This window comes from Bombyx mori, chromosome 25, assembly GCF_030269925.1.
Source record: "Bombyx mori chromosome 25, ASM3026992v2".
Classification (NCBI taxonomy): domain Eukaryota; kingdom Metazoa; phylum Arthropoda; class Insecta; order Lepidoptera; family Bombycidae; genus Bombyx; species Bombyx mori.
In genome coordinates this window covers 10,478,689-10,503,148 of record NC_085131.1, presented here as the reverse complement: position 1 = coordinate 10,503,148, position 24,460 = coordinate 10,478,689, and the positions used below count along the sequence as shown (strand labels likewise).

Sequence of the window (24,460 nt, the reverse complement as noted above, 5' to 3'; positions counted from 1 at the left end):
ATTGTTTTTTTTTTTATATTCGTCTTTGACTCCGGTTTCTTGACTAAGGAAATGGAAAGTTATTGAACTATTACAGCAATGTACAAGCTACGTAATTCCGACAATGGTCATTCAACCAGCATCTTACCCCCATAGACACCCTATTATCCCATGAGAACATTAGCTTCCTCAAACATTGTATCGAAGTGTTTGTTCGTCCCGTGGGAGCGTTCGCGTAAAACAATAGCAATCCTTGAAGCGACAAAGGAAAACGTACCTAAGAAAATTACATTGCATTGTTTTCATGCGGCTTCGTTCGGGTTTAATATAATACAAAAAAACGAGAGAGTTGTGTGTTCCGCTTTCGTACATTTATTGCGTATGCATTTTTTTCTGATGAATAATTTTCTAAGAATATTCCGATCAAGTGTCCAGATTAGCTTCGATTCTAGATTATAGAACACTATTTGTTCTAGAAACAATAATATAGGACTGTAATGATTGTTTTAAATTTATTATTTTTTTGCGTTGGACAGTCTATAGATACTACGGGTCACATGACGAAATTTGAGAACCGCTGAATCTATACACAAATATTATATAGTTCATATAATAGAGATTAAAAAAGTGTAACACAAATGAAATTTAATTTTATTGATTTTTTTTTGGGTTATCATTTCACTTATTCCTTTTTACTTATTGCATAAAACAAAATTTTCACCGAGCAATTACTATTAAAATTACGTACTACGTATTAAATTATGTATACCTATCGTAGCATAGTGATGCTAAAATATTGAGCAACATTAATGACAGTTTAATTAGAAGGTGCCTCTGTAGACTAATTGAGGCCTATAAAATCAAAGGCAGCTAAATCCAAGTCTATCAAATATTCAGATAAACTACAAAAATCGGCCCTAAACACGTCATTACGGATCCTCCCGATCCATCGAAGTACTCCGTCTGGTGTAGTGGTAAGTGACATGGTCACTACACTAGGGGGTCGCGGGTTCGAATCCCGCCAAGGGAAGATATTTGTATGATAAATATAAATGTCTTTTCCAGGGTTATGGATGTATATTAAATATATGTATGTGTATAATAAAAATCTTACATTTATTTCCGTTATCTGGTACCTGTAACACAAGTTCTTTACGAACTTATCACGGGACCAGTTAACGTGGCGTGATTGTTAGTAAAATATTTATATTTATATTTATTTATATTTATTTACTGCTCTTGCTAGGGCCAGTGTTAGCAACACTCCCGGTTTGAGCTTTAGCTGAAATAACTTTGTTCAGGTAGCTACGATATTCCTTATTTTAAAGCATATTTATAAAGAATGAGAATATTACTATTAACTGAATTTTAAATGATAAAACTTCGTTTATTAGTACTTTGAACAGAGTAAAAATAAAATTTTTGAACTGATTTTGTTAGAGATTTAGCTGCATTTGTTATAACATGAAAACACTAAAGCGCGTCCAACTAACTAAACAAGATAGCGCCATTGTTAATCCATTTTACGACATTGAGGCGTTTAGCTGCCTTTGATTTTATAGGCCTCAATTAAGCTGTGTTAAATATTGTTCGTGTGTATTCAAACTTTCTAAACCTAAAAAAAAAGCTATCTCTTTAGTTTTTTTGTGGGACGAACGTGATTAATTTCAATTCTGGACGATAGTTTTGAATTGTTTTGTTTGTTATTCGTGTTATTGTGTTGTTTAACGTCCGTCTGGTGTAGTGGTAAGTGACATGGTCACTACACAAGGGGGTCGCGGGTATGAATCCAGCCAAGGGAAGATATTTGTATGATAAATATAAATGTCTTTTCCAGGGTTATGGATGTATATTAAATATGTGTATGTGTATAATAAAAATCTTACATTTATTTCCGTTATCCGGTACCTGTAACACAAGTTCTTTACGAACTTATCACGGGATCAGTTAACGTGGCGTGATTGTTAGTAAATATTTATTTATTTATTTATTACTATTATTCGGGACCGCGTGTATTGGCCGTACCGTTCTTAGTTTTATTTAACTAATTATTGTAACGGTCCACCAAGCTGTCGTACTGTACCGGCCGCGAGCATCTGTTGTGTGTGATCGCCGCTTTGTTTCTTATGCCGCTTTTTATAAATATATATTGGATTACACTTTTTTTTGTTTTCAAATTTCCATTTTTTTTTTCTTCGTCTTATTAAATTCGGTAAATTAAGCATCTCAAGGTGAACGTTGTGCTGATTGGTATAAAACTCCTTGAATCTAGACAAGCATTGTTCGCATAAATTCCTATCTCTGCAGCGCGGTGAATCAATGGGTGGCTATTAAGTTCGTCTTTTTTATTTATCTATTGCTTAGTTGAGTGGTTGAGCTCACAGCCGACCTGCTGTTAAGTGGTCATTAGAGCCCATAGAAAACAACAACGTAAGCTGCTCCACCTACCTTGAGACATGTTTTTTTTCCTACCTATGCTGATAGCCTTGAGAGGTTATTTCAGCTTCACCCTAACATGTAGATGAGCTCACGGGGCTCAAGCCTGACGACGTTGCTAACACGAACCCTAGCAAGAGCCGTGCTTCGCAGAATCTACCACCGGATCGGAAACGCGACCCACTGAGAAGATCCGGCGAGAAACTCAGTGGACTGTGTCTGTGGGTTAATTTACTCGTCGAGCCCTTCGTCGCAAGCGACGGTTGAGACATGAGTTCTAAATCTCAGTGTTATAATACTATTAAGTGTTTATTTGTTCAAAGTATTTTTGCTTTTACGAACATGACTTTATATAATTAAAGAAGTAAGATATAGGGGTTGTAAATTAAAGGAATTCTTATTGCACGTGTCATGTGTGCGTTTGAATGCCATATGCAATGATTCAGCAGTTGTACTTGTAATTAATTCGTTGTTCAAATGAGTTTCATTGGTTGTTTTTTGGTACAAGATGTCGGTAAAGGAAGTGTTTGTGAGAAGCTGAAATTATTTCTAAACCTTTTCTTGACTTTCTTGACATTTAAGAATAAATAAACAAGTGTAAAAAAATGTTTAATTAAATTGCATAATGACAAACTTTCGACCATAACCACTGTCTTCAAGAGTTAGATTCATTTGAAGTATTGCAATGTATTTGTTTTGTTATTGAAATTATGAAATAAGAATCGAATAAATTCGGTGAACAAAAAAAGGAGAAAATGGTAGTTGACTGATTTATTTTTGCTTAGAAAAGTATTTATATACGGATATGGCGCGCATTTGGCTTTTAAACATTATTTGCAATGTCATTTCTCTTCTGATAGACACCTAAAATTTGACGAGTCATTGTCGAAATGTCTTTAAAGGAACCACGAAGTTTGAATTCGGAAGTCTTGGGTTGATTGGTTTGCCTTTTGTAGCGCACTTCCGGGATCCAAATTTAAATTAACGTCTATACGCTTCAACAGATAACAGTCATATCGAATGCATTCGACTTTACTGTCGTTGTTTTAAAATCGAAATTAAAATTTAAAAACAATGTACACTTTCGATGTCTTCAAAATTTATTCGTTCTATTTTGAACTTTGCGCCTGCTTCTGTAAGAACCAATTTTGTTTAATATATATTATTCGCTGTCAATTTGATGATCTTAGAAATTGAAATTTGTAATCTAATACGACCATTAGGCCGTATGTCTTCCGGTGTGTTTTCGTAATGGCTCGTGCGCACTTAATTGCTTCATTTGTAGCGATAATGTGTTGTCGATGGTTTTATTGTCGTTCTACTCTGATGACGATGGTTTGTTAAAGTAATGATTGATGTGAAAATTTGAATAACCAGTATCAAATGTTACGTTCTTTTCCATTAATCTAACCCATAGACACAGCCCACTGAGTTTCTCGCCGGATCTTCTCAGTGGGTCGCGATTCTGATCTTAAGAACATACGTAAGAAAATTACATTGCCTTGTTTTAATTTAGAGATTTAGATAGACTCTGCGAATCATTGCTGTTGCTAGGGCTAGTTTTCGTAAATTCTCTCAGGTTGAGCCCGTGAGCTCACCCACCCGTCCAAGCGTAGCTGGAATAGCCCTTTAGACTATATAGAAAAAATTGTCCATTATTATTTACGTGGCTACACCTACTACATACGAGTACCTATATTTTTAGAGGAATAAAAGTTTACTAGAAACATTTTCGAACAAAACAAACATCAATCGCCGTCCCGACAACATAACGTAACAAAATAAAATAAAAAAACGGAACGCGAATTTAAAAAATTGTATAAAACTCATAGGTAATTTAACGGCTAAACGAATTATTTCGACGCGATATTTAAGCGATCGAACGTATGTACAAACGAAACACCGGCCGACCAATCGCAGATTTTCTGAATTTGAAAATTCGCTAAAGCCTATAGTATACAGGAAACCAATACTGGGCACGTGTACAGTCTACGCACGGGCTAAGCAAACCGGCTGTACGCACACAAGCGCGGCTCGGGTACTCCCACACACACAATGCGAGATCGCAAATGGGCTAGTCGAATGTATTCGTTCGCCCGCCGGCTCAGGGGATGGGTGAGGAGGCAAAGATGCGTTTTTGTGCAGTACTATGTTCACGAGCAAATATAAGTGCGTAACCGATAAAGTCCTTAATACGGAGTGGGCGGGCGCGCGCCTGTCAATTAATGGCCGCTGCCTCTGTCTGTCTGTCTGCAGTTTAACTTCTGCGAGGGAATGCGTCGTTTGTTTGTACCGAACATAGCTTTACTAGCTTTAAGAGCGACGTTAATTGATGATTTTATTTTGTTTGAGAAACGTCCTAAAAAACTATATCAATTTGAGCCTTAATAAAAAAATGATATAATTTACTTTAAAACTAGCGACGAAGGTTGAATTTCGAGTGGAGGTACGCGTTGAAAGCTCAGGGAATCGGCGTAGGCAGCCGGCGCGATAGGCTCTTAAAAATAAACAACTCGTTATATTTAGTGACAGAAGCAGACGGGTTTGTTCCTCTGAGAGTTAACCACACCTGATTGGCGATGCTCACGGCCCGGTTAACACTTCTTTCAGCGCTTGTAGCCGACGGAATGGAAAGCTACATAAAAGGCCTGTTACTTCGTCACCAAGGAAAAAAAAAAGTAAAAAGGGCGCGAAAAATCGCTCGACCGGCAGGAATTCGGGCGACGTCATTGTAATGTTACGAAACGTGGCCGTGCTCGCGGACTTGCCGGCTGGAAACTTGGAACTTCTTTTTCTCTTTTTTTTTTCTTTCTTTCCCATGACTTCAAAGTTAAAACGAGTTCTCTTCTTTTTTTAAACTACCGATTTGTTCGTAGCACACGTAATGTTAATTCCGGAGCGAGACTGAATAAGGACAACGTGACTAGTTTATCGGACTAGATAATACGCTAGTGCGGTTAACCTCAAAACTGTTTAATGGCAAAGTAAGTTGAATTAACCGCACGTCAGCTGACCGCCGCGTCTGCTATAAAATTTATTGTGATTAATCCTTTACACGCGTATATCTGGTGGGTTCGACGATACTTCCGTACACGACACGTATACAAAGCGATACCGGGCAATGTCCACCGCTCTTACGGGACGGACACGAATTCTCACTCACACACGCGAACCTCTAGTTTTACCGCACACTGGTGCTAGTATAAAATTTATAGCGCACACTTTTGCAGCGAAGCTATAGCAGCATAGTTCTGTGAAAGGGGGGACGGAGCTGGTCAGCCATTTCGTGTCGACGAGATTTATAACCTCTATGGTGCGTTCGCGCGCTAACTTTATGCGGATACGTTTGCTTTTGACGTTTCTGGTGTTATGGATCTTCTTTAATGTTGCTAGCTCACCGAAAAAATTTTTTTTTGTTTTTGTCTTAATTAAATATGTTCCGAATTTGAATTGATCGATGGAATGTGTAATTCGAAAATTGAAACGTAAAACTTTTGGATGGCGTTACTTCGAAATGCACGGTCAGGCAGGCGGAGGGGGGAGCTCGGGGTCAGCCGGCCTGTTTGTCTAGCGCCGCGCTTTCCCATTCAGCGGGTGAATTTTCCGAAGCCCATAGCGCTTCCGACTCCCTTTACCCCCGAGCCTTTCTCATCGTATTTTTATTAACGGAATTATGGTGTCTGAATGAGTGGTGCCTACTTACATTGATTAGGGCGCGCAATGTACATCCAGTGTATAGATTTATGTTAGGTATGTTATGATCATTTTTTATACTACAGCTAATAACGTTATGTTTCAAATCAATTAATGCAAATAAGGTAGCAGATATCAAATATATATTAAATAGATCTATGCAAAAAATGACTAGTCTATGATAAAAAAAAGAAGGCTTGTTTTAAACACAAATTGCGATTATTTATTTGTTTATTATCAATAACGTAGTATATTTGTACGTTTGATTATTTGAGCTTACGAATCTGGACTGATCATGGTGGAATTTAAAAAAATATGGCATTCAATAGTCAAATATCAATCACTACTAAATTTCAATATAAAAACAACGAGGCTAATGATGAAAATACTAATTCTAGACTCCATATTAAGTAAATAAAATAATAATATTTGAGTTATTAAAATAAATCAGTTCACGATTGAACACTTTACTGGTTCCACCGCCCTGCCTACTTCTGCCGTGAAGCAGTAATGCGTTTCGGTTTGAAGGGTGGGGCAGCCGTTGTAACTATACTGAGACCTTAGAACTTATATCTCAAGGTGTGTGGCGCATTTACGTCCTAGATGTCTATGGGTTTCAGTAACCACTTAACACCAGGTGGGCTGTGAGCTCGAGCCCACATCTAGGCAATAAAAATAAAATAAAATAAAAACACATTGATTACACTAGTAACCCTTAAATGAAAAAATAACGAAAATAAAAGAATTCTGTTCTGTATTCAAACATTCGAAAATTCACGTGGCGATATGGAACACGGGCGGCGTCGAAGCGAAGGCTGTGATCTGAAACTCATAACGGACACGTCATGTCTTATCGGCACTAAAGTTGCAGGTTGGGGCAACTAAAGACGCGAATTTGATTATTGTGAACGACTACATCAGGATTTTGAACGTAGAAGACAATTAAATTTAGATAATTTAAATTTTTTGAAGTTATACTTCTTTAGGCGCGTTATGAAAAATTGATGAGAGTGAAATTTTACGATGCGCGCGCACCGTGACACAAAATTAACAGAATGAAGTTGCCCACTAAATCGCTCATTACAATACGACCGACGTAACTTGGCGAGTCTGAATATAGCCGCAGGTGAACTTTCCGAACCGTACCAAGAATTACCGAATTTATACGATGTCAAGAAAAGGGATGTCCAATATGCGTGTTTGAGGATGTTGCTTAATCGATTTCTTTTCAAATTGATTAAAATTTAAATAGAAAAAAAGAAATAAATTTAATAAAAATAAAGTATAACATACATAAGTACACGCACCATTTTTTTTAAACGTTTTCGAAACTCATAAATGAAATATAAGATTTTTTTTTAAACCAAAGCCGATAATGAAATCAAAGTATTTTTTAACTACAGTGTTTCAAACAGTTTCAATCGACACCTGTTGTAAAATTAAAAAGCAAACATCGCGAAAAAAGGGCACTGATAAAATCTACATTTTCTTTTTATGAGGCCGACTCGTGGCCCGACACCGAAATCCGCGTTGAATGCACATCGATAAGAACTCACGGCTTTCGGTATTCGATGTTCAAAATACTCATGATTAATGTTCGATTGTTGAATCTTTATTGGGTTTCCTGATTTCGACCATGTTCTGTTTTTAAATGATTCTAAAATGAAGCCAGTATGTAGCTATTTATTTATTTTTCAACGTAAATAGTAAAAAAATAAAAAAATAGACTATTATATCAGACATTTTGTACCGTATGTATTTTGTATTTTGTACCGTATGTACCATGGGGAGTGCTCTGAGGAATTGTTCGAGATGATACTTTCATCTCGTTTCTACCATCGCACCGCCCGCCACCAGAGTAGAGTTCATCCATACTACCTGGAGCCACTGCGTTCATCGACAGTGCGTTTCCAGAGGTCTTTTTCGCCACGTACCATCCGGCTATGGAATGAGCTCCCCTCCACGGTGTTTCCCTGAGCGCTATGACATGTCCTTCTTCAAACGAGGCTTGTGGAGAGTATTAAGCGGTAGGTAGCGGCTTGGCTCTGCCGCTGGCATTGTTGAAGTCTATGGGCGACAGTAACCACTCACCATCAGGTGAGCCGTATGTTCGTCTGCCTGCGGGATATTATATGTTTCCATATCAAGAAAATGTTATTTATGTTGAGGATGCTTATTATAATCTCCTTTTTAATTAGTTATCGAAATTTTCACTGAAGAAGATCGTAACAAGTTTTTTTTCCTGATCTCTTGCTTCACACATATCTCATCAGAAGTCTACGTGTACTTCTCTTCTTTATAGATTCAGTTGTACGCAGTATATTATGGTCGGTGCCAAATTGCTTCACTATGGGATACTATCGTCCTATCCATTTTTGTCAGCAATCATCTCGTGGTTTGAAAGATACAGCTTATGATAACCTATCATAGCTTTAAAAAAAGAACCTATCACTAGACAGGTGGTATATCTGTCGCATAATTTTTTCAACGCTCCATTTAGGTACTATACTAGGGGAAACTTTTGAATAATTCTCGAACGCTTGGACATGTTCGCCACCATACCCATTTCCGGTCAACGTTTTTTATTATGTTGGTACTTATTACTGTGTCGTTTCAAATTTAGATTACGAAAAATAGTTTTTTCACAGCCTATATATTTTTGCATACATAATTAAGTTATTTTAATAGTGTAAATTCAAATTGTCTTTTGAAAGGATCACGGTAGTAGGTCATTGTCATTATAGCCCACAGAGCCCCACTGTTGGACATAAGCTTCACGAAGATTGATCTAATGCTCAGTCCTGTGCATTCTGTAGATTCTTGCGATCCTTTCCAGTCAATCCACATTCGTAGATAAAATAAAATGTTCAATGAGCAACCGTTGTACTTTAAAAACTGAGATCTTAGAACTCATATTTCAAAGTAGGTGGCAGCATATACGTTGTAAATGTCTATGGGCTCCGGGAACTACTTAAAATCGGGTAGGCGGTGAGTTCGTCAATTCATCTTAGCAATGAAAAAAAAACTATAAATTTCCACGAAATTAAAGTACCTACGTATAAAATAAATATTTATTTTACCAACTATATTTAATTTTTGCGTTCGAATTTCAAGCACCAGATTCAGTTTTTTTTAATTTTCAGCATATTTTACTTGAAACTGGCTTATAGTTAAAACCATTGCCATAAAAAAAAAATTGTTGCCTTCTAACGATTGTACCGAAACTCGTAACATTGGTAATTTAGTAAGCGTAGATCACGCCCGTCGGGGAGGGCAGAAGTGCAACTGCCGTCTGATTATTTGAAAATTCATGCGTTGTCCACCCCTGTCCGTCCGCAGACGAAATACGGCTGTACACGAAATTCGAACACTTTTATTCTGCAACCAGTACACTCTGTGTACGTAGGCTTGCAAACCGTACCTACCTATACCTATTATATCGAGCGTATTGAAATCGCGTCCGTCTAACACGAAATACTGATTTTATATTATTTTAGTGTAAGCTAATAATACATTGTTGAAGTAATTGTTGAAGTTGTTGCTATTATGCTCTTGATTTTCTTGTGAAAACGAATTGTTTTTTGTTTTGACATTATTATTTTAAAATTTTCTATTAAGAATATTTCGAATACCGCTGGTAGAGCTGATGACTGGTGGGTTCTGCCATCAGACGTATTTCTGAAGTGAAGCAATCATGCCAGTTTGAAGAATAGGCGATGTAATACTACTAAAATAACAGACTTCATTGTTAGATCTTAAGGGAAGCAGCGGAATTCATGTTGCGGTCCATGGACTCCCGAATCAAATTTTAATCAAACATCCCGGTATATTTTATTGTAGATATCTGTCAAAAATATCCGGGTATAAAGTCGCTATTTTATCAAAATGTGACAATTACAGTGACAATTTTATTTGTTTAAAAAAAAAAGGAAATCCATCTCCAAACATGTTAATTCCATATATGGTACACAATACTATAAAACCCGAGTTTTAATGAGGCAGAAATTAAATAAAAAACTATAAATGCGCGCAAACAAAATAGTAAAAGCATTTTATATATGTCCACTACGATAAGCGAAATTAAATGTATTTTTTTGGATTGAGGCATTGCCGACTTTCCGGGGGCTTTTCCTCCTTTACCTGAATGGAAGAAACGTGTGCGAAAGCTTACTTCAGCTTTTTTTTATTATTTAGATGGGTGAACGAGCTCAGAGCCCAGCTGGTGTTAAGTGGTTACTGGAGCCCATATCTGCAACGTAAATGCCGCCACCCACCTTGAGAAATAAGTTCTAAGATCTCAGTATAGTTACACAAGTTAAAAATGTGGTAACGAATGTCCAAGCGCTGCTACCTATAATATACCCATATTAGTTTCCATTCCAGAAAGTTACTCGAAGCAGTTAATAAGTACTACTGTAAATTTTTTTGACGAACTTGTAATAAATATACGCAAAATCATACCTACCGTTTAAAAACGTTTTAATAATGTCATACGAAAATGCATTGATTTCTTAAATACCCTATTAAAATCTATTATTTTTGAACTACGCCAATTATGACCCAAAACAGATTTTAAAGATTTTATAATAATTATGTGACATAAACAATAATCTTTAGCTGTTTCTTAATAACTCATTTAAACTTTATTATTAAAAAAATATATTTAGTATTTCTGAATCTAGTGAAGAGGTGGATATTAAATAATACTAGTAAATTAAATGAATTAAAATCGTTTTATTTCAATAGTAATCAAAAACAATGTCGCTTACCATTAATGTGATTTTAGACGCTTATCCAATGTAAAACAAGGCTCTGGCCTCCGGGATCGATCTGAAATCAAAAGAAAATGAACCTTAAATTAATTAGAATAAAGATAAAAAAAAGTTATTGATGGTAGGATCTCTTGTGAGTCCGCACGGGTAGGTACCACCACTCTGCCTATTTCTGCCGTAAAGCAGTCATGCGTTTCGGTTTAAAGGGCGGGGCAGCCGTTGTAACTATACTGAGACCTTAGAACTCATATGTCAAGGTGGGTGGCGGCATTTACGTTGTAGATGTCTATGGGCTCCGGTAACCACTTAACACCAGATGGGCTGTGAGTTCGTTCACCCTATCTACGCAATAAATAAATAAAAGTTTGCTGGAAAAGACCAAAGTGAAAGCTCTTTTGATATCAACAGTTTTCATTTATTTCTTGAACATAATGGATTGTTTACCCTATTAATGATTGCAAAGTCGTTTTTAGAGTCTTACAAGTTTAACGCATTCGATAGATACCTCGCGAGCTATCGATCGATTCTCATCCCTAGCTATCGATACGCATCAATAGGGGCGGCCACGTGTGAGACCACCCGGGCTCGGCGCGTGCTGATTATTACTACCGGTTTTTTTTGTTGTTTTAAAACGAAATGAAAAAGAATGCATCTCTTTTTTGAATTTGATAAATTTACTTTTAAAAATACCATGATTTTTTTTCCCTACCTAAGGTGACGTTAGCCTTGAGAGGCCATTTCAGCGTAACCTAGTAGGTGAGCTCACGGGGCTCAAACCGGAGTGATGCTAACACTGACCCTAGCAAGAGCCGTGCTTCGCAGAATCTACCATCGGATCAGAAACGCGACCCACTGAGAAAATCCGGCGAGAACCCTTGATGGTTTGCTTGCGATGCAGTGCTTAGAAACAGTTTTATTGCGGAATTTATAAGGATGCTACAGATTGTTTTAATTCTTATTTTAATGTTTTCTGATCGTTTTTTTGTTTAAGTCCCTGTGACCTGTTAAATCTTAGTATACGATAGATTCAGATACTTATAAATAATACGATACGTTAGCCCCTGATATATTACACGAGGTTGGCAACCCTATTATTACCCGCTCTTTGATAAAGGCATCCATACTCATTTTCACCGAACCCAATTCGAACCAATTCTTAGTTGTTAGAATTCGACGTTTTCCTTAGTCGAGTCGAGGAATGGTCTAATTGAAGCTACATATAAAGGGCATTAAAACACTCAAAGAAAATTGAAAGACGCATTTTGTTCCATTAAGCTCAAATAACATAGTCATTAAGGCAGAATCAATCTCTAAGTTCTTAAAAAAAATGATTGCAAAACTGTATTATATTTCTCATAAATCTTAGAAACATTTCAAAAGATAATGAAGCGGAAGCTGTTACGACCTGCAAACCTGGTGCCGGTATATACATAATCTGATCCGCCAGCTCCGAAATCTCTTCCGGCTGTAGCTTGCTTTGGAAGGCGATGATGGTCTGGATACCGCTGGGAAGGCGACTGGTCCATACGGTCTGGATTTTTCGTACGGTCCCGATTTTCCGCCATACGTTATTATGGTCTTTGTACGCAAACTTTAGGTCCAACGGATCGTGAGTGGTTACCGTCGCTCATGCAATACCGTCAAGTCGCTGCCGACCGTTTAGTACTCTCCAGCTAACTGGAAGCAGGATATGTCATAGCGCTGGAGAAACATTCCAGAGCCGAATGGTACGTGGCAAAAGAAATCTCTGGAAACGCAATGCCGATGAACGCAGCGGCTTCAGATAGTATGGAGGACTTGGAATGGTTGGTAGCGATTTGGCTATACCGCTTACCATTAGGTGGACCGTACGCTCGTCTGCCTACAAAGTCAATAAAAATTGGTATGGATGAACTCTGCTCCGGTGACGAGAGTAGCGATAGTAAAAATGAGATTGAGGAATCGTCTCGAAAAAATCCTCAACGCACTTAACCTGTCATGACGCTTCGAATTCTTGCCATAAACATTTATTTCATTGTGCATGTATCATGTACACGACAATAGCTAAAATAGCTAAATAGAGGAGAGAACTCGACCTCATGCCTCAAGGTGTTTGTCGGCATTCACGTGGTCTATGACCTTCCGAGAACTCGCACTTCAATGTAGACAAAAAATATATATAGTACTAGCTGACCCGGCAGACTTCGTAGTGCCTCAATCGATAAATAAAAGACCTAAACTTTTGTATTAAATAAACTTAAAACAAACAAAAGGAATCCGTCTGACGGGGGACATATCCAAGGAAAAACAAAATCGTTATTTTTATTGAATTTCGAGCATTTTCATATTTATCTACCCTTTAAACCTTCTTTGAACTTCCACGAATAATTCAAGACCAAAATTAGCCAAATTGGTCCAGCCGTTCTCGGGTTTTAGCGAGTCTAACGAACAGCAATTCATTTTTATATTTATATAGATAGATAGATAGGCAATCAATAAAATAGTCCTTTCAACAGTTACTTTCTCTATAGCACGGGCATCTGTCTACCCATCGACGTCAATAGCGTGAACATGATGTCCAGGTGCCTCGTACGCCAACAATTCGGCACATTAAGTGCCTAGTTGTCAGTTTTGTAAGCAGCACTCGAAAACCGGAAGCAGTTCGTAACCTCTTTTGAAACACACATTGATTTATTTCCAATACCCACATTAATTCGCCAGTAAACTTGAATGATTTTTTTTTCTATAAGAATTAATTTAATCTTTTTTTTTTAATTGTCCTTAGACGCCTGCAGTTCTAGCATTAGGAGCAGGCAAAGGGAACATGGTAATCATATACTTCGATTTTTTTTTATTGCTTATATAGGTGGACGAGCTTACAGCCCACTAGACATCTACAAAGTAAATGCGCCACCCACCTTGAGATATAATAAGTTCTAAGGTCTCAGTATAGTTACAACGGCTGCCCCATCCTTCAAACCGAAACGCATTACTGGTTCACGGCAGAAATAGGCAGGGCGCGGTACCTACCCGTGCGGACTCACAAGAGGTCCTACCACCAGTAACCGTTAACCCGTTAACCCATTTTAGCGAAAAAAAAATCTTTACTGTTTATGCTAGAAATGTAAGAGCAAATTTATAAAATTATGGTATGTAAATCGGGCTTTGATCCGTATGCAAATTGTCAAGTTAATCAGACTTCTTGAACTCAATGTAAATGATGTTCAAAGATTCTGTTACAAACAAACAAGCATCCGTAACAGGCTCTTAAAAGCATGTTAAAATTTAATAGAGACGCGCTCTGAAAACTCTGAAACCGACTTTATCTGATCTTAATTAACCTAATTCTTTATGAATACTTTTAAAATAAATGTCAATTAATCTTTCGTATTGCGGTACCTTCATCGTTTGTTATATCAAAATATCTCCGTAAACGAACGCGTCTCTCGAAGACATTAATCTACTTACAGATGTTTCGTTAATCGATTCAACACCGAAATTGATACTTAAACGCCAGACAATGGCGGTGCGTGCTTTATTGCCTGTATTGCGGATAAACAGTTGCACAAATCGATTGCAGAACAAAAAAAATCGATTGCAGAACGAAAAAAAAATCGATTTCTGCGCAGATGTTTTCGTATCGTTTTCTTATATCGATTGAACTTCTGAGCGCGAACGTTTACGTTGGAGTATCTTGTTTTGATTTTTATTTATTGTTAATTTTAAGGTTATCAAGATTTTTGATAAGGTCTATTTTTATTTTTAAACAAATAGAATTTGCGAGAATGAACGTATTAATGTTTGTACAAGATTCGTTTAGTGATTATGGGGCTCTCACCTTTCTGAATTAACGGGACCTGCCCTTTTTTTAAATAATAGTGACGATTGAATACAAAATAATCATAAACTTATCTTTCAAACAAAAACTAAATCCAACTAAAAATTAATAAAATATTAGTGAACAAAACAGAAAAATAATCATTGTAAGTTTAATAAATAAAGTGAACACAAAATCTTCTAATCATCAAGAATAGAGCAGGAAATGCTCAAAAGAATCAAATTAATATTTATTCGCCACAACATGCGGGCGTTTGCACCAATTTGAAGGAGCAATTCTTAGAGCCCCTCCAAACACAATAGCTCCTCGAAATTGGTCTACTTCGGTACAAATTACCAGTATAACGCGTCCCGCATCCTTGCGCCCCGCTGTTCGACTCACAGACAGCTTTTTGCGACAGACAATCCAAGGAACGGAAGTCAAGAATGAATACGTCAATCATAATATAAAACTTGACCCAATAAAATTATTTATAACGCACGATGTATACGTAACCACACGTTAGGCATACGAGACGCGGTAAACCCTTCACTTAACTCGTCACCAGATCGCGACCTGTCAAAATATGAAAACTTCTCATTAGGGAGCGTCCACACGCCCTCTTGCAAAGCGTGTGACGTCAGCAGGAAATGACGTAGGCACAGGTCGGCGTCTTCAATGGAGGACGCACACCGACGCGCGCCCGTGACGCTACGTCTTAGCTTTGTGTTTGTACGTGAATGAACGTACGCATCGTGTTTACGTCGTGATTGTGTCGCTACGGCATGTCGGGCGCTTAGACTGACGGCGAGAGACTAGTGGACAAACAGCTCGCTTGATAGACGCGACACGAGACTAATTGAAAGATGTCCGTTATCGTTCCGGACAGGACGACAAATTAACCGTTTCAGTTAGTTTTACTGTCGTCGGCTAATGAGCGAAATTCTGCCGAAATGTCTCACTTGACCGCGCTTAAGCTGTACGTACGTACGAGTCTAAAAACCGTTCGTCATTTCCGAATTTTAATGAGCGAACGTTACCGTGAATGACGGGGGCATCGGACCTTGTGCCAAAACCATAATACACGCCACTAAAAACGCTATCAATCATCGAATTTTGAACTTTATTTTGTTGGTTTTACGAGTTTTGACGGGTAGTGTTCGGACGTTTCGATGAAGTATCGGTATGGAGGGGTGCTCCAGTAGTCCGGGCAGGTGTGAGGCCAGATGTCTTGAACAAATTGCCGTACCATAAGGTACGTGCGGTGTGGACACTCCCTTACCTTTGTGGGGCGCTTGGCGTGTGCCAAGTTTTAATTTTATGCTTGATTACGATCCGATGCTGGGGGACGACTAATTAATGGTTAGGAGATGAACGTTGCGGACTCTTGATTCTGTCGCAGTGCATTTGAGTTTGTACATTCTTTATTAAAGCATCAATATATATCTAGACGTGTTTATTACTAATGTTACTAAGGTGTATTTGCACTTTAATAAAGTATACGTACACATACAAAAATACTTAGAATTATTTCGATTACATTATTGTGAACATTATCTATTTAGAAGCTGTGAAATCCAAAATTATTCCACTAAACAAAATTCAAACTACTTACACTTTTAATAAGTTTAATCTCGCTCAGAATGATCGACAAATACTCGTAATACTACGAAATCGGATTTCGTGACGTCAACATAATGACGATAAAAAAATCTATATTAAACGCTAAATACAATTTTTATTATTTCAACGACTCGCGAAACTCAAAAACGAAACTAGAATATTTCGCTGCATACAGCCAATAAAAGGCACCCGTAATTTTTTTTCATATTTCAATAAATCATCAACAAAACATTCGTAGATCGGGTAATGAGTACGGAACGGAAACCGTTGGCTGTCACGTTAATTATACCGGAAGTCGTAGTCATTGCTCCCTCGCGAGATAATGGAGACTCCGCCTAGGTGCGCTGCTAATACATTACGCACGTAATATACATTAATTAGATTATTTGCGTAATTATTTCGGCGCGGCTAATTGATATGAAGCCATCAAATAAGGGCTTGTTCGAGCAAATTTGGTGTGCTTCACACCTATAATGTTAGTGCTAGGTTCAATGGAAGAGCTCCTAGCGTGCGGTCAGACAGCTGTAATTTCATTGCAATGAAGATTCCGTTGTTATGAATTCGGTGAGGACAGTTCCATGTAAGTTGTGTGCTAGAGACGTGGATTCGAAGTACTAAACATATTGTGTAATGACTGGTCCACTTATCGAAATGTATCAGTGCTTCGTGGTAGAAATATTACTTAGTCGTAGTGGCCTAAAGAATAAGACGTCCGCTGCATTCGTATCTAGCGATGCAACAGTGATCGAAAAGTCAGGTACCAATTTTTCTAATGAAATACGTACTTAACAAATGTCCACGATTGACTTCCACGGTGAAGGATTAATATCGTGTAATAAAAATCAAAATTGCAAAATTATAAATTGCGTAATTACTGGTGGCAGGACCTCTTGTAAGTCCGCACGGGTAGGTATCACCACTCCGCCTATTTCTGCCGTGAAGCAATAATGCGTTTCGGTTTGAAGGGTGGGGCAGCCGTTGTAACTATACTGAGACATTAGCACTCATAACTCAAGGCGGGTGGCGGCATTTACGTTGTAGATGTCTAAGGGCTCTCCAGTAACCACTTACCACCATGTGGGCTGTGAGCTCCCCCACCCATCTAAGAAATAAAAAAGAATTTAAAAAAAAATGTCGCACATATCATGGCATAGTCATCTCTGGTAGATGTAGTCGTTCTTATACGAAACAAAGCCCTGTCCTGGTGAAACTGGAAAGGCTTCCGGGCCACTAGTAATACCTCAATCATAAAAAAAAAAAAAACGGAACAAAGCGCACAGTATCGTAACGCTGAAATAGCCTCTCCAGGCTATCAGCATAGGTGGGAATAAAAAAAGAGTATCGAATTAAGTAGCGTTTGAATAAAAATAAACGGTCGCTAATATTGTAAAACGTAAATATATTTATGGTAAAAGATTACCCGAAAACTGTGAAATTAGTTTATAAGCGGTGAGTTAAAAAAATGCCGATGAACCTACTATTGAATTCTTAATCATTTCTGAAAATGCATAGCTCTACGATTGAGCCAAATAAATAGTCAATATTTTACAAAAATATTGCTGACTATAGAACTGTTCAAAGTAATATCGAAAAAAAAGGGGTGACACGCACCTTTCCTATTTCGGAAACAAACGAAGTGTTGTGTTTATAATACGAAAGAGAGAGAAAGAAAATATACTTGATTGCACACCAAAACAAAATATATACTAAAAAATAGTCGATCGGCTCGTACAATTTGAAAAATAACTGATCTTATCGCGCGATCTTTACCAGACAACCGTTTTCACATGGGGAAATTTTGAAAACATACAGTAGGTTTGTTGAGGTGTACCACGAGCAACTATTTTTTCCCTCTTTGGTAGTTTTAGGGGCTATTCCAACTACTTGCGGACTGGTAGATGAGCACACGGAGCTCAGCTTTAGGGACTTTGCAAACATCTGCAACCTATGAGCAACAATATTCACATAGACCTATCAAAACGGAATACCTTTAAACAAATTAATAAATAATGAGGAAAAGTTTATATAAACAGTAAATACCTACAATATAGCATCCCTATAAACATATTATGTATAATATATAAATAAAACCAATTTTAATGAAACCAGTGTGATTTTAACGTTTGTGACAGTTGATAGCCTCTTTCACTCATGGCATTGGATTTATGTATGTAATTAAGTTTTCTCTTGAGATAAAGGGCTAAGTGCTAACCTGGAGACCTTTCTAGATTCACCAAGATAGGTATGTGATAATAAAGCCTCGTCAGTCCAATGATTGTGAAGAACAAATTTTATTTTATTTTTATAAGCTATCAGCTAATACAATATAAATAGAAGGTTAATTCCAAGTTTCCTTTAATAGCTGATAGCTTCTATCGACGCGCTAATTATTTTAATTGATATTATTATGTAATATAATGACATTTGATCAATACAATAACATATAGACAGGCAGAGGGGGAAGAGGTCGACCGAAGGAATGGATGGAGTGTGTGAATGGCGATATGAGAAAGAGAGGAGTGAATGTTGATATGACGGCTGATAGAAGAGAATGGAATAGAAAAATTTGATTTACCGACCGCGCCTAGTGGGATAAGGTCAAAGAAGAACAAGTAATATAACGACATCAATTTTTCTATCGCAGGTTCTCATTCGTTCTTAACAGTCGTAGCCTTCATATTATTGTCTCGTATGTTTCGTGTATGCACTAATAGTACAGGAGAAAATGAGCTGTCTTCTTAGAAAACTTATAAAACTCAGCGAGTGATGTCACTGTAACAAATTCAAATAGAAGGCGCACATTTTATGCACAGCCCACTGAAACAGTTACCAGATTACGATTAAAGGTGTAAAGAGAAAGTATAATTGCACACGCGCCGAAAACTGCAGTGTGTGTGTGTGTGTTTACCCATATTCACCTTGTAAAAAAAAATTGTACTCGACTGCTAAGGGTGTGACGTATAAGTATTGTTAAATAGGCGAGGCCAGGCGCAGATATACAGTCGTTGAAACGATCTAATATTTAGTTGTATGTCAAAAATCTATGAGAATGTCTTGAGGTGCGATTATACATATTGTCGTTGTCTGTAAAAATATTATTTAAAAAATCACATCGAATGCTTTTCAATTAATGAAATTAAAGACCAACAATCGTTTTTAGTAATGCAACTAAGCCCGATGGCTTACATTTAGACATTTAGACCTAGCGAATTACTAAAGCTAACAAAAGGAAGGGTTCTCACCGCAGGACAGTCATAATAATCAAGCGATTACACTGGTGGGTGATTTATTAAAAAAACCTTCACATTTCTTTATACACGGGAAGGGAATGATACTAATAGAAGGTCTTTTCGGCTTCAATAAGATAAATGGGCTAGCACGGGCTCAACCAGGACAGGTGGAATTTACTAATTTGCTAAAAGACCTAAAAGCGCAAGAGCAGCTAATGCGCAAATGTAGTTACTAACGGATCGGAGGAATTCAACTGGCTAATGTTTTGGGCTAGGTTTCACAACAAACTCTTTTGATGAGTTAGAAGTGAAAACAATAGTAGTTCTCATCAAGAATAGCATCCAGACCTAACAGGCAATAGTCTGGGTCACCGGTCACTAGTAAAAAGAAGCGATCCTTACACCGGACCTCTAAAAAGGATTTTCAATGTTCGACTATCTTTGAACATCAAAAGCAATTTTAATAACAAATCTATCAAACTCAAACATTGATTAATAAACTATAATAATAGTAGGGACTAAGATTTATAAAATACAATGGAATATGAGATCGGCCTTTTGCAACGTAAGCTGCGAATCGCATCTGCGTGCCGCGTGCGTATCTGACGTTTTGCGCGTTTGATGAACGATGTCTTTAGCATTTGATTTACTGTCCGATGTTAGATGTATATTTATTTTAATAACAGTTCAGCCGTGATAGAAATATTTCAGTTCTAAAACGTAACGAATTACTGTTGGTAGGGCGTCTTGTGCCTTTTTGGCGTGAAACAGTTTCGGTTTGAAGGTTGAGGCAGCCGTTGTAGTGTAAAAACTGAGACCTTAGAACTCATGTGTCGGGCATTCATGCGGTTAGTGTCTGTGATCTCCGGTGACCACTTTGCATCGGGCGAGCCGTGGACTCTTTCACCAATCTTAAATTCAATTCTTGCTGGGGCTAGTGTTAGCAAATTCTCGCTGGCTGAGCCCTTGAGCTCACCTATCCGTCAGGGCGTAGCTGAAATAGCCCCTTAGGTTACCAGTCAATAGGTAGAGAAAACATAATTAACACGTATAATACTTATTTAAATATCACTACATAGTATAAAACAAAGTCGCTTTCTCTGTCCCTATATCCCTATGTATGCTTCAATCTTTAAAACTACGCAACGGATTTTGATGCAGTTTTTTTTAATAGATATTATAGTGATTGAAGAGGAAGGTTTATATGTATAATAACATCCATTAAATAGTGGAGAAATCAATAATAAATTACAGTTTCCGAAGCGAAGCGAGGGCGGTTCGCTAGTTACAATATAATTTCATGACCGATCGGTTAAATTTTTTGTTTTGGCTTAAATTTGATCGAAAGTTGAATACGGTAGGGTTTCTTCAGAGAACAAATAAAACGATACATCGTGTATGTTTTTGTGAAATCTGTAAATATAAAACTTTTATTAATACACAAAATATTATTTTAATAACCTAAAAATATATGTTATTATCCGCAACACGCTTCGTCAGATTACAGAAATAAGAGTTATCAGCAACATGCTTCGTCAAAAAGTACAATACTTACTTTCAGCTACAAGTGTCGTCATCTGTACATTATATCGAAAACCGAAATTTACAGAGGAGATGTAACAAAATCCAGATTCATAATAAAGTTGCGATCACGAAGACCTTTCGACATGAACGTTCGAAACTTTATCGATCGCGATGCACCCCTGCCGGTAGCCATCTTAGTTCCCGCGCAGCTGCTCACGCGCCGGGTCAAAGGTGGTAAGTGAGGGGTAAGTAACTATTGTACTTCATAGTGGGTGCCGAGTACGTTGTCTGCAGGATTACGCGCCATTTTATAGATCGATATTTGCTCGTTGTATCGTAAAATTTCGATTTTCGGTAGGCAGCGGCCTGGCTCTGCCCCTGGCATTGCTGAGGTCCATGGGCGACGGCAACCACTCACCATCAGGTGGGCCGTATGCTCGTCTGCCTAAAATGGCAATAAAAAAAATCATCGACACTGTTTTGAACTTTAAGAACCAATATGCAGCTTTAAACTAAACCAGTGGACCCGTAGTAGTCGAAATCGGACTATAGTTAATTGAAATTAAAAGTCTGAATTTTATTATCGTTCTATTGTCAAAGACTACTATACTTCTATAGTAACAGACTTCGCCAAGACTACACTATAGACAAATATTAATAAAGATAAACAATATTATCGTATTCTCAATTTGACCACAGACTATAAGCAAGAACAAAAGTTTGATAATAAACAAAGAATATAAGACGTGTGAGTGTCAAATACATGGTAGTGTGTGTAATGTTTTCTTTATTGATTTAATGTATTTTTATTGCATAATTTAAAAAAAAATATTAGCATTCTGCACTCCTTCTCTATATTCTCTATAAGTGTGGGAAATTTCATACTCCTCCGTCAGCGCGATTTTCGTAAAAATGGGTACAAAGTTTTTGCTTCACCTATTAATATATAGATAGATTATGTTCTTATAAAGAATTACAATAGACATAAAATAGTCATTATCCATTACTTATATTTTTAAAAGACAATACGGAAACAAATATCAAACAATGTACACCTGGTCTGAAGGCGCCACCGCGCTCACCGCCATGAAGACATTCGATACGCCCACAAAACACATTAAATCGCCCGATCAAACAACATGTGCATAGATTTTTATCTTTTTAACACGTGCCTTCAGCCGCTGTAAGCGAAAACCGACCTTTTTATGTAATACGATAAAGTTGAAAGAATTTCGAAAATCGAACACCATTACTTTGAGCTGTCTCTGTAAATTTCTTCGTATTTCTTCAGAGTTTTTAAAATACACACCTTAACTGTATTGTTTTACAGTTCAAATTCTTGCAACAATTTTTTTCTAAATGTGTTCAAACGTAAGGTGCGATACCCAGTGAGCCGCTTACTGGTGTCTCGACCGTTTTCTAAAGTGCATTTCTTGAGAAACTTGAGACTTATTCGTTCGACTTAAGCGTTATTTTTACGGCATACTACGTTTGTAAGTTCGAAGATACAAAAAATATTTGCCGTCGACGCTAAGAAAAGTTGAATGGGACCACCTTTGTATTGTAAAGGCGATTTATTTGTCAGCGGCAAGTTATATTTTGTAACCAGACCTTATTTTTATCAATGAACAACACTTAGATGCGGTACGATCGATATTTTAATATTTAATGATATTCAAGTGACATGCTGACGAGAAGTAACGGAACCTCAAATAATCCTATAACAATAAGTAGAAAATACAAAAATGTAAGAGCATTACATTACGCGCGATTTCTGTTGGGGTGGCCCTCTTAGCGACATGTGTGCGCACGCGCCGTCCGATAATCACAGTAATAATAACTACAAAAAAAATAATAATAAATCCGGGTGAAGAATAAAGAAAATCACCCCTGTTTAGACCCGGTACCGCTGCCTTTATCTTGCAGACTTCGTATGTTAAAGATAATAGGGGTGGTCCCCTAGCATGCGCGCGCGCACCTTTCGCGGGGGTTGCATCCGATGTGGGGCGCCGGCGTCGATTCTACAACGTGACGCCTCGGTCGCGGTTTTATTCAAACTTTTTAAAGTAACGCTTCTTCATAACTCTTTGAAATTGTATGTTTAGCTAAGTTAATTTCATCCATTTAGCGAGCGCATTGAGAATAGACCCCTTTCCATATGTTTTCAATTTTCAGGATTTTATTTAGGCCCCTATATATATTTTCCGGAAAAAAAATACATCTTCTTCTTTAACTCTCTATATAGACATTGGCTCGGATTTATTATATTTCATTAATTTATGTTTTCGTTTCCATTGCTGATCTATATAAAAAATAATTTAGATCATTCTCGAATAATTTGTTTTCCGATCACAATGTTGTTGTTATTGAAATTGGACCAGGCAATTCAACAGACATAGAGGCAAAGCGCGAATGTATGACCTTAAAATATGCCTTCAAATCACACACTTCAAGATTGTTTCGATCAAAATAGATACAGTTTACCCAATAAAAAGTTCATCGTAAGATTTTATTGTTCGATTAATGTTTCATTGACGCATTTACATTTGCTCGCATACAAAGTGAAATCGATTGGGTGTCTCCGTCTGTTGTAATCGAACCAAACCTCAGCGTAAAGGAAAGCGTACACAATATATCTCGACAAAAAATAGATATCAAGATGACCTACTTCGATATTTGCACCTTTCCGCACAGAAAGAGTTCTATTGTGTTCTGCACCTTGTGCGACATATGGACCCGCATGTCTTGATACGTTTTTTTTTTGCTTACCATCTAATACGTCAAAAGAAACTTGAGAGAAACGAATGATTTCGTTTTGAACTGTGCGCTTTGGCTGTATGCACAAGTAAACGTTTGCCGGAAAAAAGTAAGCCTCATGTTGGGAATTACATGACATATGTGATGGATTTATTGGCGGGAAAGCGAGCAGCGAAGTTGTGTATTGTTTTATTTTGTTAATTTAGTGGTCTTCAGGTTTAAGCGTGTAACAATTCTAGCTTATTAACTATTTAATATCTATGATATGCAAGTCTGGGGAAATCGATAGAAATCGCTAGACGTTACTTCTCGGGTTCTTGCAGAGTCTAATAAAGTTTCAGTAGATAGTAGAATAGTGGGGCTATTTTATTGGAATATCTTTCAAATCATCTCCTTTCTTCCGTTTGATTTCATTCTATTTCCTCACAATGATTACAAATTAAGAAATTAAATAAATCAACCTCATTTGATTCAGTCCGTGTCATTATTCATATCAACATGTTTAAGTATATTTTTAAGATTATAAAATCTTAAATCTACACGACGAAACTAGCAACATCGGCATACTTAAAAACGAGCATAAAATTTATATTTTATTCAGTAAATGAAATTGAGTAGAACAAATAAGAAAAATACCTTCGGCATAATAA

At 37.3% G+C, this 24,460-nt stretch overlaps 1 protein-coding gene across 3 annotated transcripts in view; it reads right to left on the bottom strand.

The window, feature by feature from the left end:
* The window catches only part of LOC100302610 (prospero), a 164,355-nt gene that overhangs the window by 73,495 nt on the left and 66,400 nt on the right, over positions 1-24,460 (bottom strand). For all 3 annotated transcript variants that reach the window (XM_062676169.1, XM_062676168.1, XM_062676170.1), the window contains one exon: positions 10,878-10,938. The gene's annotated coding sequence lies outside the window, so the exon portion shown is untranslated. The remainder of the gene's footprint in view (positions 1-10,877; positions 10,939-24,460) is intronic.